The 15,658-nt window shown below is 38.3% G+C and overlaps 1 pseudogene; it reads left to right on the plus strand.

Annotated features, from left to right (window-relative positions):
* LOC115301173 overlaps positions 1 to 14,593 on the plus strand; it is an 87,407-nt pseudogene extending 72,814 nt beyond the window's left edge.
* Positions 14,594 to 15,658: the final 1,065 nt, after the last annotated feature.

Here is a 15,658-nt window from a genome sequence, read left to right on the forward strand (position 1 = left end):
TACATGTGCTCCCATGTATCAACATTTCTGTATCCTTTGGGTAAATCCCTAGCAATGCTATGGCTGGGTCATAGGGGAGTTCTATGATAGTTGTTTGTGGAATCTCCACACTGTTTTCCAGAGCGGCTGTACCAGTTTACATTCCCACCAATAGTGTAGGAGGGTACCTGTGTCTCCACATCCTCACCAGCATCTAGAGTCTCTTGATTTGTTCATTTTAGCCACTCTGACCAGTGTGAGGTGGTATCTCAGTGTGGTTTTGATTTGTGTTTCTCTGATGATGAGTGACGCTGAGCATTGTTACATGTGCCTGTTGGCTATCTGGATGTCCTCTTTGGAGAAGTGTCTGTTCAGATCTTCTGCCTGTTTCTTCACTGGATTATTCATTTTATAGGTGTGTAGTTTGGTGAGTTCCTTGTAGAATTTGGATACCAGCCCTTTATCTGATATGTCATTTGCAACTGTATTTTCCCATTCCATCAGTTGCCTATTGTTTTTCTTGATTGTTTCCTTTGCAGTGCAGAAGCTTTTGATCTTGATGAGGTCCCAGTAGTTCATTTTTGCTATTATTTCCCTTGCCTTTGAGGATGTGTCGAGTAGGAAATTGCTGCAGTTGAGGTCAAGGTGACTGTTTCCTACTTTCTCCTCGAGGGTTTTGATGGTTTCCTGTCTCACATTCAGGTCCTTCATCCATTTTGAGTTTATTTTTGTGTATGGTATAAGAAAGTGGTCTAGTTTCATTCTTCTGCATGTTGTTGTCCAGTTCTCCCAGCACCACCTGTGAAGGGAACAGTCTTTTTTCCGTTGGATACTTTTTACAGCTTTGTCAAAGATTAATTGGCTGTACAATTGTGGGCCCAGTTCTGGGTTCTCTATTCTATTCCATTGGGCTACGTGTCTGTTTTTGTGCCAATACCATACTGTCTTGTTGATGACAGCTTTGTAGTAGAGGCTAAAGTCTGGGATTGTGATGCCTCACATTTTGGTTTTCTTCTTCAGTATTACTTTGGCTATTCAGGGTCTTTTGTGGTTCCATACAAATAGCATGCAATATTTGTTTTTTTTTGTGTTTGGTTTATTTCACTTAGCATAATGCCCTTTAAATTCATCCACATAATGTTGTAAATTGGAGAGTTTCCTTCTTTAAAAATTGTTTTAATGTTTCTTTATTTTTGAGAGTGAGTGAGAGAGAGAGAGAGAGAGACAGAGCATGAGCAGGGAAGAGACAGACAGAGAAGGAGACACAGAACCTGAAGCTGACTCCAGGCTCTGAGCTGTTAGCACAGAGCCCGATGTGGGACTTGAACCCACAACCCATGAGATCATGACCTGAGCTGACGTTGGAAGCTTAACTGACTGAGCCACCCAGGCAGCCTAAGGATTTCCTCCTTTTTTAAGAATGAATAACATTCCATGGTGTGTGTGTACCATTTTTCCATTTCTGGGTACTTAGTTTGTTTCCATATATAGGCTGTTATGAAAAATGTTGCAATGAGCATGGAGGCAAAAATATCTCCTTGAGATCCTGCTTTCATTTTTGATTTTTTGAGGAACCTCCATACTGTATATGGTTCCATAAAGGTTCCACAAATTAACATTTCCATTAAGAGTGTACAATGGTTCTATTTTCTCCATATCCTTACCAACATTTACCTGTTGTCTGGTAATAGCCATTCTAACAGGTATAAGGTGATACTTTATTGTGGTTTTGATTTGTATTTCCCTGGTGATTAGTGATACTGAGCATCTTTTCAAATGTACCTGTTGGCCATTTGTATATTTTCTTTGGAAGAATGTCTATTGAGGTCCTTCACCCATTTTTAAATTGGGTTATTTAGTTTTTTTGCTGAGTTGTATGAGTTCTTCATATATGTTTGATTTTCACCCTTTATCTAATGTATGGTTGTTTTGCAAATATTTTCTCTCATTCTGTAGGTTGACTTTTTGTGCTTCTAATTATTTCCTTTTGTTGTTCAGAAACTTTTTAGTTTGATGTAGTCCCATTGTTTATTTTTGCTTTTGTTGCTTTTGCTTTTGGTGCCATTTTTAAGAAACCATTGCCAAGACCGATGCCAAGGAGCTTATTCCTTGTTTTCTTCTTTCTCCTGCTTACTCGAGTTGCTGTGGAAGCTCTGTTCTGTGGTCTGGATGTTTGTCACCCACCACCCACTCATATGTTGAATTCTTAGTGCCCTGTGCCCACATGAGGTGGGATCTTAAATATATCAGTAGGTCATGAGGGTAAAACCTTTATGGATAGAATTAATGCCCTTATAAAGAGGGTCCAGAGACTTCCCAAATATGTTGAGTGGCATAAATCTACAGATTTGAGAAGCTGAATGATCCCAAATAGGATAAACCTAAATAAATCCATGGCAGGGTACATCATATTAAAATTCTGAATACTAAAATGAAAACAATTTAAAGCACCAGAGAAAAATTTCAAACAATTCTGGATTTTGACTAGAATAATGGATTCCAAAAGGAAGTAGCACCGTATTATCAGATGCTGAAAGAGAGAACTGCTAGCCCAGAATTCTTTTTTTCAGGAATGAAGGGGAAACCAAGACATTCTCAGATGAAGGAAAACTAAGAATTTGTCACCAGCAGAACTATCTTAAAATGGAAAACAGAAATGATATGATAAAAGAAGGAACCTTAGAAAATAAGGAAGTTAAGAACCAGTTAAAATATGAGTAAATAAAATAGGCTTTCCTTCTGTTGTTAAATTTTCTAAATTATGTATGATGGTTGAAACAAAAATGATAACATTCATGTGGTTTTAAATGAATGTAGAAGAATTACTTAGGATAATTATTTTGCAAATGGAGAAGAGTAAAGGGACATGATGGAAGGTAAGGTATCTAAACTTCAGACAAAGCAGTGATGATATCCATGGATTGTGCATTATAAGTATGTATATAAAATAACATATATATATATAATTAATGTAATATCTAGATAATGTCTCTGGATAATTACATAGCTAGATAGATAATGTAATAGTGGAGCATCTGGGTGGCTCAGCAGTTTAAGTATCCAGCTTTGGCTCAGGACATGATCTCACAGCTTGTGAGCTCAAGCCCTGAGTCAGGCTCCATGGTGACAGCTCAGAGCCAGGAGCCCACTTTGGATTCTGAGTCTCTCTCTCTGCCTCTGCTCCTCCTCTCAAAAATTAATCAATATTAAAAAAATATAATGTAATAGGGCAACCACTAAAAAATCTGTACAAAGAGATATTTTTAAAAGTATAGGTAATTCAGAATGGATTCTTAAAAATGTTTCATAGACAGGAAAGTAGAAAAAAGAAAGCAGAGAGAAAAAACAGAAAAGAAATATTCAAGTGATAGATTTAAGTCCTAGCAGTATGTTAATGGCTTAATATGTTGATTAAATTACAAAGATTGGCAGATTGGAGTAACAAACATGACCTGACTATATTCAATCTATTAGAAATTCAGTTATTACCATATATGCAGATGAAAAGCAAAATGATAGAAAAAAACCATCATATGAGCATTAATCAAAGGAAAGCCAAATGGATACATTAATATCAGGTTAATTTGACTTTGGAACAAAGAAAATTATTAGAAACATAAAAGATATTATATAATGTTTAAAAAGTTAGTTCGCCAAGAAGAAGCCAAAACCCAAGATATCATTAGGATACATCCTTTTTTGGGACACCTGGGTGGCTCAGTCACTTGAGCATCTGACTCTTGGTTTTGGCTCAGGTCATGGCCTTGTGGTTCTGAGGATCAAGTTCTCTGTTGGGCTCTGTGCTGACAGTCTGGAGCCTGCTTGGGATTCTCTCTCCTCTTTCTTTCTGCCCCTCTCCTGCTTGTGCACACATGCTGTCTCTCTCAAAATAAATAAATAAACTGGGGAAAAAAAAGAAATGGCTTTGTAAAACAAAGAAACAAAAAGGATACATTCTTTTCTGTCATCATCCACATCTAATTTGTCCTATTTATTATATCTTCAAGATACATGTTAAATTTATTAATTTTTCTTTATTTTGGCTATCAGCACTTAAGTCCAAAATGCTATCATCTCCTTCCTAGATTCCTATGCTATCCTCTATATTGGCCTACTTGTTTCACTCTTCTCCTACAAGAACTAGAGTAAGCTTTTAAAATTATAAAACAACTTGTCATTTTCTGTTTAAATGGATTTTAATAAAATTTCAGTATAATAAAATCTTTAGTAGCATAAAATCCCAACTCCTTTCCAGGTCAAAAAATCCCTAAGCACATGGATCTCTCCCTGACTTTCCAAATCCCATTTCCTACCTCACTCCTATTTTCTCATTACACTTTATTCAGTGGTATCCTTTTAGGCTAAATAAGAGATTAATAGAATGGGAGGAAAGATAGAAGTATTTTGGGGTATTTTGAGATAGGTTAACAAGTAAAGTGGGAGCACAGAGGAAGAAAGCATGAATATTAGGAGATTGTGGGCAGGGGTGGATATGTTTGCAATTCACATTTTTGTCATGGGGAAATTTTAGGTGAAAACAGGTTTCCGAGTGTTGCCTATATGTGGCTGGTGGCTCATGAGGAGTGCTGCTGAGAAGCTCTGGGAATCGAGGGTGTTAATGAACACAGAGGCTGATGTGTGGGATGGGTAACCACATGGACATCACTTTTTCCCAGTATAATGACAGGAAATGGAGTAAAGAAAAAAAAATGATGGGCACTCATGAAAATGAAGTTTATGGTTGTATCTCTACACCAAAGGCTTTATCCCCCCAAAGCACCCATCTCAGAAGACAAAGAGCAATGAATAAAAGACAACTGAAGGGCAGTGTTAACAGCAGGGCACAACCTGAATGAAATCTTAAGAAAGAAGAGCTGGAAAACAGTCTCTGATTCTAAGGATTAAAAAAAATTGAGACATAATTCACATATCATGAAAATCATCCTTTTGATATATTCACAAGTTTGTACAATCATCAACACTATTTAATTCTAGAACATTTAATCATCCCCAGAAGAAATTGTATACTTATTAGCAGTTACTTCCCATTTATCTAAGTATGTTAGGGCTGATTTAACAAAATATCATAGACTGGGTGCCTTTTTTTAAACGTTTATTTATTTTTTGAGAGAGTGAGAGACAAGGCATGAGTGGAAGAGGGGCAGAGAGAGAGAGAGGTAGTCACAGAATCCAAAGCTGGCTTCAGGCTCTGAGCTGTCAGCACAGAGTCCAACACAGCATTCGAACTCATGAACTCATGAATTGTGAGATCATGACCTGAGTTGAAGTCCAATGCTTAACTAACTGAGCCATCCAGGCACCCCTGGGTCGCTTTTTAATAACAATCATTTGTTCCTCACAGTTCTGGCATCTGCAGGTGCTAGATCAGGGTGCCAGCATGCTTGGGTGAGGACCCTCCTAAGTTTGCAGACACTTCAGACTTCTTATTGTATCCTTCCATGGCAGATGGGGTTGGATGGCTTTGTGTGATCACTTTTATAAGAGCACTAATCCCATTCATGAGGGATCTGCCCTTATGACCTAGTTACCTCCTAAAGGTCCACATCCTACTTCCTAATACCATCACCTCGGGGTTTGGATTTTGATATATCAGTTTTGGGAGGACACAAGCATTCAGATCATAGCACCAATTTACTTTTTGTTTGTATGGATTTGACTGTCCTGTATATTTCATATAAATGAAATAAAAATAGGTGGCCGTTTGAGGCTTCTTTCACTTAGCATAATGTTTTCAAGTTTTATCCATGTTGTATCTGAATCAGTTCTTCATTCCTTTTTATGACTGATAACATTTCATTGTATGGACTGGTAAGGTAGGATTTACTTACGTTAGTTTTCTATTTGTTTTCTACATGATTCGTGCATTTTATCATTCTCTTATTCCTTCATTACTATTTTTTGGTTAAATAGATATCCTCTAGGGTACCATTTTAATTCTCTTGTCATTCATTTTACTATTTTTTTGAGTTAGTTCCTTTGGTATTGCCCTGAGAATTACAATTAACACATTCACTTATAACAATCTAGTTTGGATCAATACCAACTTAGTTACAATAGCATGTCACAATTTTGTTCCTATATAATTCTGACCCCTTCCCCTTATTTGTATTGTTATTTTCATCCAGATTACATCTTTTTACACTGTGTGCCTCTCAGCAAAGATTTACATTTGTTGCTTTATGTAGTTTTCTTTTAAATCATATATTAGAAAAAAAGTTAAATACAATAAAATTTTATACTTTTATGTTGATCTATGTAATTATCTTTACCAGTACTCTTTCTTTCTTCATGTGGATTTGAGTTATTCTCTCATGACTTTTCATTTTAGCCTGAAGAACTCTTTAGTATTTCTTATAGGACAGGTTTTCAAGTAATGAATTCTTTTAGCTTTTCTTCACCTGGAAATGTATACTATCTCCTTTAGTTATGAAGGATAGTTTTGCTGGGGATAGAATTCTTGGTTGACAGTCTTTCTTTGAGCACTTTTAAGAGTCATTCCCATTGTCTCCTGGTCTTCCTGGTTTCTGATGATTGGCGACTAATATAACTGGGGTTGTTTGTGATTCATAACTTTACTCTTGCTACTTTCAAGGTTTTTCTCTTTCTTTATTTCTTTCGATAATTTGATTGTGATATGTGTAAGTATGGCTTTCTTTGAGTTTATCCTGCTTGGATGTCATTGAGCTTATTTTAAGAGTAGGTTAGTTTTCTCATCGTATTTAGGAGATTTTTTATCATTATTTTTTCAAATAATCTTTCCTCTTCTTTCTTTTTCTCCTTTTCGTATTAGTTTCTTAATACATATATACCAATATACTTGGTATCGTCTCCTAAGCCTCTAAGACTCTGTTCAGTTTTCCTCATTTTTTAAAATTCCTGTTCCTCATAATTAATAACCTCAATCAACTATATTCAAGTTTGCTGATTCTTTATTCCCCCTGGGTCAATTTTCCTGCTGAGTCTCATTAGGAAATATTTCATTTCAATTATTGTATTCTTTTTTTTAAGTTTGTTTATTTATTTTGATAGAGAGTCAGAGAGAGATGGAGAAAGAGAATTCCAAGTCAGCACAGAGTCTGACGTGGGGCTTGATCTGATGAACTGAGAGATATGACCTGAGCCAAAACCAAGAGTCAGGTGCTTAACCCACTAAGCCACCCAGATGCCCCAATTCTTTTATTACTATGTTTAAAATAATTTCTTTTTAGTGATACTCTGTATTTGGTGACATCCTTCTTTTACTTTCTTCTTTAGGCATAGTTTTCATTACTTGTTGGAACATAATTCAGAAAACTTCCTCAAAGTCTCTGTGTGGTAAGTTCAGTGTCTGGTCTTACTTGGCGACAGTATTTTCATTGATTTGCTTCTTTCTTGTGTATAGGCCCTATTTTCTTGTTTCTTTTCTCATCTAGGATTTTTTTTGAAAACTGTACTTTTTAAGATTTTTAAAAATTTTTAAATTTTTTATTTTTTATTTAAAAGCATTTTTAAGTTCATATATTTATTTTGAGAGAGCGCAAGCATGAGAGGGGAAGGAGCAGAGAATGAGAAAGATAGAGAATCAGAGTCAGTCTCTGTGCACTGTTAATGTGGGGCCTGATATCAGAAACCTTGAGATCATGATCTGAGATGAAATCAGGAGTCTGTTGCTTAACTAACTGATCCACTTATGCACCCCAAGATTTTATTTTTAAGTAATCTCTGTACCAGATGCGGAGCTTGAACTCACAACCCTGAGATTAAGAATCACATGCTGTACTGACTAAGCCAGCCAGGTGCCCTAAAAACTGGACATTTTAAATAATATAATGTGGCTACTCTAGGAAACAGATTCACCTCCTTCCCCATGGTTGTTTATTTTCTTAGTGTCTTTTCTGAACTAGTTCTTTACTAGAAAGTCAGTATTTTTTGGTCATGAATGGTCACTAAAGTCTCTATTTGGTTACTTTAGTAGTCAGCTAATGATTAGACAGGAATTTTTAAATTTTATTTTAGAGAGGGTGTGAATGGGGGAGAGGGACGGATGGAGAGAGAGACTCTTTTCTTTTTAAATATATTTTTGAGAGAAAGAGAGAGAGAACATGAGCAGGGATGGGGCGGAGAGAGACACACAGAATCTGAATCAGCTACAGGCTCTGAGCTGCATCACAGAGCCTGATGTGGGGCTCAGAATCACGAACTGTGAGATCATGACCTGAGCCAAAGTTGGATACTTAATGACTGAGCCACTCAGGTGCCTCTAGAGAGAGAGAATCTTAAACCCGATTCCACCATCCACAGGGGCTTGATCCCTCAACCCTGGAATCATGACCTGAGCTGAAATGAAGAGTCAGACACTCAACCAACTGAACTAGATTCAGTGTTTGCCTTGCTAAAGGGTGCGTTGTGTATGTTGGGGCAGACTTTCAACACTCAGTTATGTAGTTAATAACTTCACCTTCTTAATTGTTCAGTCTCAAAGTCGGCCTGTAGTGAGAACTTAGGGCCTTCTCAGATCTTCCCTGAGCATGTGTACAGTGTTGGATATGTACATGTACATGTATATGCATTGTGTGAGTTTCTAGACTCCCAGAAATATGTTGGGAGATTTTCAGTGCCCCTATGGGCATTTCGTATCCCAGTCTTTCATTTTGTTTATTCAGAATGTTACCCATTGCTTCATACAGCCATAGTTAATTAATTGCCTCTAATTTTTTGGACAAAAGCTCCCAAGGAAAAAGTTTTTATAGTGAGTTAGTTCTGAGTCAGGTAAAAAAACCACAAACTTGAGTGTGGAGTTTTCCATGGAACCATGAGACAGGGTAAATAATGGCAATGCTTGGGAAATGAGGCTTTAAAGGAGTTCCACTCTCATTCCCTCCCCCCACCCCCTCTGGTGGCTATCAGGCTATTGGTTTGCACTGTGATTGGAGGTTGTTGGTTTTCACCATGATTACAGGCTTTGGTTTTTAATGCTGTCTCACAGCTACAGAGTAGATCAGAGTAGGACAAAAGAAAATGCTGCAAAGGAGATTCTTTTTTTTTTAAACTAAAACTTAGAATTTTTTCTTGAATAAAATGCACCCTGAATTGCTGTAGACCTTTGGTTAATTTCCAGAGTTCCAAAAAGTTGATTCTGACAATTTTTGCTTACTGTTTCTTTTATGGGGGAGAGGATTTTATGCTATTGTGCTATATTATTTTATGCTTACTGTGCTATTTTTGCTGACATCATCCTTCCAAAGATCTTATCATATAGACTATATAACATGCTCCAATTGGTGTTCATTTGAAAATCTATGTATAACATATTACATTCTCAAAGATTATTTTTTTCAGCTGATTCTTTAAGACAAAGAGTCAGGGGGCAGCTCAGGTAAGCATCCAACTTCAGCTCAGGTCATGATCTCATAGTCTGTGAGTTTGAGCCTGCATTGAGCTCTGTGCTGACAGCTTGGAGCTTGGACCCTGCCTCGGATTCTGTGTCTCCCTCTCTCTCTGCCCTTCCCACACTTGCACTCTTTTTCTCTCTCAAAAATAAACATTTTAAAAAAAGGACGAAGAATCAGAAGAATGAAGTTATTGGAAAATGTGTCTATGTCCATAATGAGTAAGATGTAGAAGACTACTCAAAGAAAATTCAGCATTTTTATTCAGTTTTCAGAAATAAAGTGAATGAATGTCTGGACTATTTCAAGCAGTTCTGGTTTCCATTGAAGAAATCATAATGGTAGTAGAGATATGCATTTAATATAAAATTAGAGCCTTTTAAGAAAAAGACCGCAGAAAAGAAAATTTATCTTTGATTAATGGATTTATAGGCGTTGTTTTCTCAAAGGCTAATACAGGCTAAAAACATAAACAGAAGTGAAAGCTATATTAAAATTTTCCAGCCTTTTGTTGTCATTGTTATAAAAAAACTGAACAGAGCAGTAGTAATGACTTCAAATTTAGAAAATGCTTCAAACCTGAATATAAAATATGGAAAAATTTAGATTTAGTAGGATTTTGGCCCAGTTTGATACATTGTTTTATTCAGAGGAACCATGATTTGACAAAGAGTATGTTTCCAGACATATTTTTCCATAAGTAGTCCAAGATTTTGTGGGCTATAAATTGAATAAAAATTAGAAACTACTTTATTGCTAATTAAAAGGAGATATCGGGGCACCTGGGTGGTTCAGTCAGTTGAGCATCTGACTTCGGCTCAGGTCATGATCTCACGGTTTGTGGGTTCAAGCCCTGCGTTGGGCTCTGTGCTGACAGTTCAGAGCCTGGAGCCTGTTTCAAATTCTGTGTGTCCCTCTCTCTCTGCCCCTCCCCTGCTCATGATCTCTCTCTCTCTGTCTCTCAAAAATAAATAAATGTTAAAAAAATTAAAAAAAAAAATAAAAAGAGATCTCAAAGCCTAGGTCCAGTACTTTAGCAGTGATCCTGGCCCCTGCAATGATTTTACTTTCTCGACGAATCACAGGAAATTGTGACATTCTTAGCCTGACCCATGATCCTAAATCTGCACTGAGTTTAGTTGTTGAAAATGAATTTTGGCCTTTTTGTTTAATGTTGGCCAGCTGATATTCTGTGTTTTGTATTATTTTATGTATGAATGTATGCATTTTGAGAGAAGAAAATTGGCAAGATTTTTACTTTTTTTTGGTCACAATTAGACCCCTCAACTTAAGAGTTCTAAAATAAATTAATGTCAGCATAAAGGATGAAAATGTAGCAAGGCACATGCCCTTAATTAAAGTTTATTATGCTAAGTTGGGTATGGTTGAGATTATCCATTAAAAAGTAAAACAAAGAAGACTACACTATGCGTGACGCCTCCCACTTGGAGGGCTAGGGAAGATACATGTGGACAAGGCTGGTGGCAGTGAGGACATCAAGGGAATGGAAGAATGGAAGAGAGATGTTTAAGAAGATGAAAAACCAACATTTATAATCTCTGTTCTCTCCACCTAATATAGTTCACCTAGATCATAAAATTTTATGGCTTTAAATGTTCCACTCCAGTGAAATGAACTTTCTTTCTTGTAGGTCTTCCTCAGGATAAATGCTGTTCTCTCTCTGTTTGAAAATACTTCTGCGATACCACAGGGAAAAAGTCTTAACATGGATATCTTCAGACTAAAACTAGCACAAAATTGTTTTTATCTACCATATACAGTGTTTAAAAGTATGTAATTAGTTGGAAAACTTTAAATGTAGGGAGTTTCTTCACATAAAAATAAGATTTTCAGCTTTCCTTGAAAATGTGGGATCTCTGACCAGATGGACTCTCTCCGCATGGAGCAGCAGTTGGGGTTGCCCAGCTGCTCGGAAGCCAAGGGCTCCCACACTCCTCCCATCCCCACCTGGCCGTTTACAAGACCGTCTTCTCTTCCTGGAGGCACCTGAGTTTGCAATTTCCACCCAAAAGGGGAACCCCCCCCCCCTACAAAGCCCTTTTTTAGTTATAGGTGGTTTTGAGGATAGCACATGTCACTTTGGGTCAAGAGTGATCAAATAGAGCTTTATGTTGCTGATGTTTGTTCTGTGAAGGTGGTGAGGCTATAAAATGTTAACCTGATGTCTCTGGACCACTTTAAATTGGGAAGCCCAGGTATGGGACACAGGAGAGAAGGGCAGGAGAAGGAAAGGAGTTGTAATTAGAATATATACAAGCTTTTGCAGGCAGGGGGAATTTAGAACTGACCTTGCATGGTTCCAGAGAGTGGAGTTTTAAAAACATCTTAAAGTTTTAGGGGCGCCTGGGTGGCTCAGTTGTTTGAGTGTCTGATTCTTGATTTCAGGTCAAGTCATGATCTTCCGATTTGTGAGATCATACCCCCGCGGTCCATAAAAAAGACTAGTAGAGGGAAATTTGTGTAACTGGATTTGTGTTTCCTGGTTGGGGATTTTTATAACTAGAGATAATTTACCTTTATTTGAAGATAGATTGCGTTCCCAGAATGAAAGAAGGTACCAGGAGAGAAATAATTTTAATTTTTATTCCTGAGACAGAAAGGATCCTCCCTCCCTCCCTTTGTTCATTCCTTTATTCCTTCCCTATTCCTCCTTCCTTCCTTCTTTCCTGTTTCCTCTCTTTTTCCTTCTTTCAATTTGTTGAGCACCTGCTGTCTTAGTGATGTACATAACTTCCTATAATCCAGTATGTGTTTACTACTATGATAGGTATTCAGAGTGGGGCTCAGATGTTCAGATCTTCATAGGAGGGGCTATGCTTGACTGGGGAAAGTACTGTTATATGAAAAATGGAGGGGGTTTGGAGTCAGAAAAATCTGGATGACATTTAGACTCTACATCTTCCTAGCTATATAGCCTTTAATAAGTTATATCTAACATTTTTTATCTGTTCATTTTGGAACTTCAGTATTTATTGAGCACTTACTAAATACACATGTATATTATTTTAGTTGAACTTCACAAGAGCACTGTGAAAGGGAAATGTTATCCTCTTTTTACTGATAAAGAAATGGAGGAGGAAGTTCTGTCCCTTTTCCAAGGACATCCAGCTGTTTTATTATTATTAAAATATGGTAAAGCCAACTGATCAGATGATGATTGCTGTTGAAAACCTAGTTCATTATACTCACAGATCCCAAGAGGAAGGGGCCACCACACCAGGGCCAGGGGTGGGGGTGGGGTAGTGGGGGCACTTGGGGAAGTGCTGGAGTCAGGCAGGAGACGGAGGGAGTGGAGGAAACTGTAGGCAAGAGTCTTTCTTGTGATTTCCATGGGAGAAGCAGGAGAGGCTGGGGAAGCAGGTTTAGGATTGGCTAGGTGAGTGATTCTAGTGGGCTTTGGGCTTCATCTGTTGCTCTGAGTGGTCTTGGTGCTTGGGCCTGGGGATGATTAGGGCAGGCAGATAGTGACCTGGAGTGTAAGTGCCCAGTACTCAGGTGGTTAAGGGTGCAGACCCTGGGTGGTTGGTTTGCATTTAAAAAGTATACAGTTGTTTACAGTCTCTAGGAGTTGGCTGACCTTGAGAAGGACAGTCTGCATAGTCAGGGAGGCCCCAGATGTCAGAGCCTCAGAATGCAGAAAATGGGAGACATGGTTAATACAACAGCTTGTGATAAGTGAGTGAAGCTGGGACTTGGATACTGGTTTCTTGACTCAAGTCTAAGACCTTAAAAATCTGTGGTAGGATGCATGGAAGGTTCTGGGTGAGGATCTGAGGACTTAGATCCTCAGAGGACCTAGAATTGGAAGTCAGGTTGGTAGTTATTAACTTGGTTGAGTTGGTTTACTAAATGAGGCTGAGGTTCTGTCTCCTTCTATGTCTTTGCATACTGGGCCTTGACACACCTGACGTGTGGTTAGTTGTCCCTGGCAGACTGACGGAGCATGTGAGGTGCTGTGGGGAGATTAGCAGAGGAGATAGAGATTCATAGAAGGTGACCGGTCGTTATGGCCTGGCTTTATAGAGACAGTGTTTCCTTTTTTTTAAATAAGGCATTTCCAGAACCACTAGGTGCAGAGGGCTGGACCCACTGCAGCAAAATTCATTGAAGTGGGATGTGACTGGTGCCGGTGGGGTCAGCGTGTGGTGAGTGTACTTGGTGCCGTGTTGTGTTTCCTGTTCTCTCCCATGTGCGTGCAGCTGGGCTTTGCCTGACCCAGCCAGACTGACTTCTTCAGCTTTGGAAGACCTACTCTAGAGAGATTTAGAAGAGGTAAAGGTGCTGCTAGAAAAGGCTACTAGAAAAAGAACATGATACCCTTACAGCTGAAAAATCCAACATTGAGGGGCGCCTGGGTGGCTCAGTTGGTTAAGTGTCCGTCTTCAGCTCAGGTCATGATCTCCCAGTCCATGAGTTCGAGCCGTGACTTGGGCTCTGTGCTGACAGCTCAGAACCTGAAGGCTCCTTCAGATTCTGTGTCTCCGTTTCTCTCTGCCCCTACCCTGCTCACTCTCTGTATCTCTCTCAAAAATAAATAAACATTAAAAGAAAAATCCAACATTGAGACAGAACTCAAGAACACAATGCAGCAGAGATCACAGAGTAAAAGAGAACCCTTTTTCAATTCAACGGTGGATTTCTCTTTTTCAGGAGAATACAATGCAGCAGAGATCACAGAGAAAAAGAGAACTCTTTTTCCCTGTTTCCTCTGTGGATATATTGCTGTGGTTTCTGTCACTACAATGGGATAGATAATGAAAAGCAGTAATTATGGATGAGATCACTCAGGTAAGTTTGTGAAAATCTACATCACCTAAACTGCAGTTCAAGGCCCTGCTGAGAATGTGCAGGTGCATTTCACAGAAAGGTCCTCTGATCTTTTTGGTAAAGAATCTAAATGGGAAGAATGCTACCATGATCGTGAACAATCTCTTGAAACCCATCTCTGTGGAAAGCAGTTCAAAAAAAAAAGATACAGTTCTTATCTTCAGTAGAAAGGAAGCAGAAAACATGGAACGGGACTACGTTGACTTAGGTTGGAAAAGAAAGCGAAGAGAAAAGCCCTCCCATGATGCCGGAACAGTGAGACACTGATGAATGTTCCAAAGAAAATTAATGAAAATAGAGATGAGATGAAGCGAACCATTAATACAGCCTGGGTAGAATCGAGAGAGAAGCAAGCCAAAGGAGACACAGAATTTTGAGACTTTAAAGTCATTTTGGGAATTGTGATGTGGAAATATTGATGTTTCCAATAAGGCAGTGTTGGTGAGCTGTGCAGATAAATTTGACAGATGACTACTTACCCCTTCTTCTAAGTAAAGGCACTGAATTTCCCCACTTCCTCCTGGAGGATTTATTTAAATAAAATAGGCTTATTAAACATTTCCTCCAAAGAAGATTTCCTCAGTAATCTGGGCATTTTGTTCAAGAAAGGGTAACATTACATACTTGTGTGAGATGTAAAACAGCAAGCCTTGCCTAAAGATAATGCTACATTATGAATATTTTTTTCAGCTAAGACATAGAAAACAAAAGTTATTGTTTGTCTCTCAATTCCTGACATCAGCTCCCACCAAATGTGAGAAAAACTAAAAACAAAACCTTAATTTTTGCATAAAATACAAATTTGAAAAAAAAATTCCTTGGAGTGAAGGGAAGTTTCTGGCCCTACTGCTGCTTCTGAGGTCGCTTCAGGCCAATGTGGACAGACTTAGACTGAAAAGGGAAGGTGAGCAGGGAAGCCAGAGCTCTGTCGCACCTTGTTCCACTTGGGCCCTCCTGATTTCCTCTGTCACAGCGGATGTGCCGTTGTCTGCATTTATTGTTGGAGTATCTGCCCTTTGGCCAGATGGTAGAACATAAGCAGGATGCAGGAATCAAGAAATGGGACCTCACTCACATGGTACCTTTGGGACAGAACTGCTGATGTTTTTGTGAATTCAGGAACCATCACCCCACAATTGGCTTACAGACAAAAATAACTAGGAGAACCTGTTTTTCATTGACTCAACAAATTAATTGCTTCTTTACACATGTAGTACTGAATTGTTTACCAATATACAGACATTCCTGAGATTTCACAAGCTCTCTTTAAATAGCACACTGTTATTTTCAAGCACTGTTGAAGAACTCCATGAAAATCCATTTTTGCTTATGAAAATAGAATGTATGTTATTTGCCGCAACTTGATTTGCTATATGCGAGTATAGCTTAAATACACATTTAGTTGAAGAGGACTTCATTGGCAATACAAATGCTAGTAAATA

This window comes from Suricata suricatta, chromosome 1, assembly GCF_006229205.1.
Source record: "Suricata suricatta isolate VVHF042 chromosome 1, meerkat_22Aug2017_6uvM2_HiC, whole genome shotgun sequence".
In the NCBI taxonomy this organism is placed as follows: Eukaryota; Metazoa; Chordata; class Mammalia; order Carnivora; family Herpestidae; genus Suricata; species Suricata suricatta.